Here is a 6,000-nt window from a genome sequence, read left to right on the forward strand (position 1 = left end):
CCCAAGGCAAGAGCATCCCTAGAGGGAAACTAAACATCAGTGATACTGAAAATGGCAGCAGATAAACTCTCCAAGAATCGTTTTAAAGTTTCAGAAAGCAAGCACCCTTTATCAGGCCTCGGCAACACAAAGGAGTGATCTCCATCAATCATGTACAGCGAGATGAGAGCCGTTCCAGAATACATTTCCCACTTACAGGCATATAGATCAATTTTCCTAGAAATCTTACGCATATTCTATTACTTTCCAAGGCCTATTTTAAAAGTTATTATGAACTTCACAACAGCCAAAACTCTTGCTGATCTACCTGATCTCCTTCTATGACAAGGTGACCCACTTGATGGGTGAAGGAAAGGCTGTGGACGCAGTGTACCTGAACTCGGTAAGGCCTTTAACAATGCTTCTCACAGTGTTCTGCTTGAGAAACTGGCTGCCACTGGCCTGGACCAGCGCACCCTCTGCTGGGTTAAAAACTGGCTGGACAGCCGGACCCAGAGAGTCGTGGTGACTGGAGTTAAATCCAGTTGCAGGCTGACCACAAGTTGTGTCCCCAGGGCTCAGTTCTGGGTCCAGTTCTGTTCAATATCTTTATCAAGGACCTGGATGAAGGGATTGAGTGCACCAGCTCTCTGCCTGGCTTTGTATTTGAGATAGAGAAACACTGCAAACAAGAGATGATGATGGAAGAAGACACATCTGTTCAGTGCAGATCATACTGAACACAAGACATTATCATCTTCAAAGAATTAACAGTATCTGAGAAAACATTCTCTGAAAGAAAATATGCTATCAGAGGGACATTCTATTTAAAATTCAGAAAATACAATTACTTAGATGAAACTTAACTCTACTTTAGCTTAAATCAAAGATATTCCACTTTTTATAATAGTAAATACTTCTTGTACCAGTGGGGGCAACCCTCAAAGATCAGATCCTGGGGCTGGTACCCCATCTCCCAGGTGATGATGCATTTTCTGAGAGCATCTTCTCATCCCGCTTCCTCCTCCCTCCCAGCACTTAGCCTGCCAGAAGCAAATGCAACCTGACAGTGCTTGGTTACTCTGCTGAAATATTTATATGTTCCTGCCTGGAAGTATGGCAGCCAGATCCCAGATGCCTGGGGATTATCACACACCCTCGCCCAGGGCTGTGAGGGTCCAGGGAGCCGCACCCCAGCCTGGGGTCTTCCCAGCCTGGGGCCTCCCCTCCCATTGAGCCCCCCAAAATGCATGCAAAGATGCTCGCTGCCAAACCCCCGTGGCGAGGGCTAAAACATTTATTTAACTTGGGTTTTTCTCCTCCTTTTCCTCCTTTTCTCTGTCGAAAAGATAGAGGCAGGGTCTGTTATTTAAAGCGGGGGGGGGGGGGGGGGGAATCCCTTTCTTAAACGATGACATGTCTGCCCCTGAAGCAGTTTCCTCCCTGAGGAGGACACCAGGATGACTTTGGAGCTGCCTGAGGAGCTGGCTCATGTCCCCTCCTAGGCAGGTGCTAGTCCTGGGGACGATGTCAAGACCACACCGGGCATGTCCACAGGTTCCCTGTGCCCACCATGTACCCTCTCCAGGCAGTGGCACAATCTCTCCGTGGCACTAGTCTCTCTGTCCCTTAGTGGTGGCAGGGTTGGGTCTCTTCCTCATGTTCAGGAGCACCCCAGGGTGTAGGTGATGCTGTGCACCAAGGCCCTGCCAGCACCCTGGGGCCACTGGTGGCTTTAATTACCCCGACCAGTGCTATCCTGACCAGTGTCATAGAATGGTTTGGGTTGGAAGGGACCTTAAAAATCCATCCTGTTCCAACTCCCCTGCCATGGGCAGGGACACCTCCCACTGGATCAGGGGCTCCAAGCCCCATCCACCCTGCCCTTGAACCTCTCCAGGGATGGGGCAGCCACGGCTGCTCTGGGCAACCTGTGCCAGGGCCTCACCACCCTCACAGGAAAACATTTATTCCTTAAATCTCATTTCAATCTCCCCTCTTTCAGCTTAAACTGGGCAGGAGCTGGGCAGGAACCTGGCGGGGCGGGGCGGGGGGGGGCAAGAACTGGGGCTTGGGCAGGAGCCGGGACCTGCTGGGGAGTGGGCTGGGGGAGCAGAGCCGGGGATTGGAGGGGGAAAGCCGGGGGGAAAGCCGAGGGGGGTGGGCAGAACAGGGGAGGCAGAGCCGGGGGTGTCAGGGTCAGGGATGGGGAGGGGAAAGCCGGAAGGGCAGAGCCGGGGTGGGGGGCAAAGCCGGGGTTAGGGGGGCAGAGCCGGGTTTGGGGGCAGAGCCGGGGTGGGGAGCTGAGCCGGGGTGGGGGGCAGAGCCGAGGACCGGGCAGAGCCGAGGACCGGGCAGAGCCGCGCCCCCCGCCCCCCGCCGCCGCTCCACCCCGCCCCTGCCCGGTCCCTCCCCGCTCCCGCAGCCCGCCCGTCCGTCTGTCCGTCCGTCCGGAGCAGGTAGGACTTCGCCTTGGCGGGGGCGCCGCTTTCGGGGCGGGAGGGGTTCCCCGGGGCTGCCCCCGCCCGAGTCCGTCCCTGGGACGGGGAGGGAGCGGGGCGAGGAGGCGGCTCCCGGCGCAGCATCAGCCCGGGAGCAGGAGGTGAGCGTCCTCCGGACCCAGGGCGGCTCTGCGGGTCGGCGGGTCCCCCCGTCCCCGTCCCGAGAGGTCACCTACCCCCACCCCGACCCCGGGGCGTGCGCCTCTGCGGGGCGGCTGAGAGTTTTCCATGCCCGACTCCCAGCCCGGGATGCTCCTCGGCTTGGCAAGGGCCGGCCTCTGCTAAAAGCCGCCCCGGATCGCTCCCCCCAGCACCCTGAGCCACCGGCAGGGGTCCCCGGGGGAGGTGGCTTCCCAAGCCCCCCGCCCACCGCTACGAGGAGCCGCACACACGCAGTCAAGAGGGCTGGTGAAGGCGAGGATGGTGTGTGGGTGAGCCCTGGCCGCTGGCTTGCTGATCCAAGCATCTCACATGATCCCGGTGGTGTTGGTCTGCTGGTCGTTTCTGAGCCCCAGAAATGAGGGGTGCCCCGGCAACTCCAGGTGTGCCGCTCATCACCCGCCCAGCGAGCAGCTCATGGGTGCGCTCAGCGGGGGTGGATGCAGCCCCAGCATCAGTGCTCGGGGGAGGAAGGGGTTGCAGGTCTTGTTTACGGATCACACACCTCAAAGCTTCTACCGCAGTTGTACAAGTTGCCTCGTGGGAGCTCATTTCCCCATCTGGGACCTTTCTGTCTTTCCACCAAAGCTGGGGAGGTTCATCAGCAAGTGCACTGAGGAAGCGCAGGGTGCTCTGCACTGAGGTTGCTTCCCACTCCCTATTGGAGCCCTCATCCCCCATCGCATGGAGCTGGGTCCAGAGGGGTAGGTTTAGTTGGGTATCAGCCAAGGGGCAGTGGGCAACATTTATTGCCCTGCTTCTCCTAGCAAGTCCCCCTGGGGTCTGGGTGAGGCGTAGCTGACCCATCCTGGGGAGGGGAGGACCTGTGTCACCGTCCCCGCAGCCCTGGGCAGCATCCGCCAGCAGCCACTGTGCTGCAGAGCGTCCCCACCCTGGTGTAGATGCTGCATGGCCCCCCGGGAATAGCGCAGAGCCCCACACCTCCAGGGCATTCTCCACCAGCTTGCAGCAATGGTGCACCTGGGCAGATGGGGCTGTGATGCTCCAGAGCATCCCACTGTGCTGGGGATGTGGGGTGAAGCTGAGTGCTGTGACTGCGGAGTGTGGTGCAAGCATCCCCGGCTTTCCCACCTGCAGCCATGCTTCCATCCTTGCAAAAGGAAAGAGCATCTTTGCTAACCTAGGGGTGCAAACCTAGGGGTGCCATAGGAAAGGATTGGGTTGTCCTGGTGAGAGAGGCACTGGACACTGCTCTGTGCCAGGGTCTTGGAACGGCTGGAGGTGAATAGAGCTCCCAAGGATGGAGGGGCTGGAGCAGACCAGCTCCGTCTGTAAGCAACCAGTCAGGACACGGATAGAGAGCGTAACAGGAGGTGAAAAAGACACCTGAAATCTCTGTGACCTATTCTGTGCTTTCTAGGAGCATTTCCATAGTGGCCTCTGGGAAGGTGTGACAGGCCAGCCACTGTCTGGGTTTGCTTTTAGTGATGGCCAAGGAGTTGTAGCTCTGCTGTGAAGTTCAGGGCAGGCCCATGTGGGTGCCAGAACTGCTGTCAGACACCGTTGGGGTGGGTCGAGCAATCCTCAGCCCCTGTGCTGCCTGAGCACTGGGTCCGTGGGGCTGTGGTGGGAGGCTTGAGCCCAGGTTAGTGGGTACAAATACAACCCCACACTCCTTTTCCTTCTCTGCAATGGCCCCAGGAGAGTGTGGACTTGTTTCAGGGCTGATCAGCAGCCACCCCTGTGTGTGTGGTGTCCCTCTCATGGATCAAAGCCTGGGGAAAGGGAATAAATGTCCCCAGATCCCTTCCTGCCTCCTGCAGGGCTGCCCGTGGTGCCCGGTTCTGGCCCTGTGGGGCACATTTCAGGCAGCTGCGGGCAGTGCTAATGGCAGCGTCTCCCCTCAGCACTCTGCTGGAAGCTCTGCTTCTTCATCCTGCTAATTGGGGAGGTGAATTAGCAGTGCTAAGTTGTGGCCAGCATCCCGCACAGTGCCTGCTGGCTGTCCTTCCCTGCCTGGAGCCTGCCTGGAGACATGTGGTAGTCTGGGGGACAGCATTGATCTCCCTGGGGTAGACCCTTTGCTCCCAGCCCAGGGACGGGGGCATCCTTCATCTTCCTACCCTCTCCCGGTGCAGCGATACCCATGCCTGTGGCGAGTTGAAGCTCTTACCTTTCAATGCCACAAAAATAGATCCTCTTTTCATCAGATTGGCAGGCAAACTGGTGCTGGCACCTTTCTGATTGTCTGCAAGGAAAACAGAAAGAAGAAAAACTTTCCAACACAGAAAGTTCCTCCCTGAGTGTCCTCAAGGGGCTGTTTCCTATCGAGGAGGGAACATGGGGTTTTCCAGCAGGCAAGTTTCCCTCATTTTGCAGAAAGCCCATTGAGACTTGGCACTTGGATTGATGGGGAGCTGTCACACCCCAAGGCAGACAGAGTAGGACCCAGAACTGTGTTTAAACATTTAGTTTATTATCTATAATGTCACAATTCTAAGTCAAGAATATAAGCTTAGGTCTAGACCAATATTAGCATCCTATAAGGGTTTGAAGAAGGACTATATGACCTGTATGGAGTTCAGTGATAAAGTCTCTAGATGTTTCATCGAAGCTGCTGCGAGTGAAAGTTTCTACGAATGCTCTGGTGCTTGTGGATTGTGGATGTCGGCGTGTGGGTGGGTGGGTGTGTGTGTGTCTCAGACTAGCTGAGAGGGAGCTCCAATTAGTGCTTGTTCCTCTCATTCTCTTATAGTCCATTCTGGAGTGATAACATCTGGGGTACCAGTCAGCCCATCTCCTTTACCTTTTGTCAATGGCACTGATGGTAGGGGACACAGTGGATTGCAGTGCAACCCCCACCAATGTGTAGGAATCCAGAGAACTCCAGGGTCATAGATCAGGATGTTTCCATCACAAAAACCTCATAGTCGTAATCATCCAAGTATAACATATGTAGATTTCCATTCACAAATCTTATTAATACTTTTGTTTCGAGGTTCACGTCTGAGTCTTTGTTTTGGTTCTGCAGTTATGATGTACTTCTGTGATGTACCTCCACATACCTGCTGTTGATATGTGGGAGGGGAGGGGTGACCATGGGCCAGTTTGGTCATCCTGGTAAGCAAACAAGTGGCAGAGACATAATCGCTCATTCTCCCCTACTCATCCTTGCTGCACAGGTGGGCTTTGCTCTGGTCACTGATGTGGAGTGGCCACCAGACCTCTGCCTGGCCCCTCTCCCCTCGTGGCTCAGCAAAGCAGCAGCCCTCTTCAGCAGCTTCAAGGTGGGAGAGGGATATGTCAGGAGCCCTTTACAGGAGCTATGGGTAGTTGGTGACTTCCTAAATGAAACAAGCACTCGGGAGTGCAAAACCCAAATGGTTTCCTCCAACAATGG

This window comes from Phaenicophaeus curvirostris, chromosome 7 (genome assembly GCF_032191515.1).
Source record: "Phaenicophaeus curvirostris isolate KB17595 chromosome 7, BPBGC_Pcur_1.0, whole genome shotgun sequence".
NCBI lineage: Eukaryota > Metazoa > Chordata > Aves > Cuculiformes > Cuculidae > Phaenicophaeus > Phaenicophaeus curvirostris.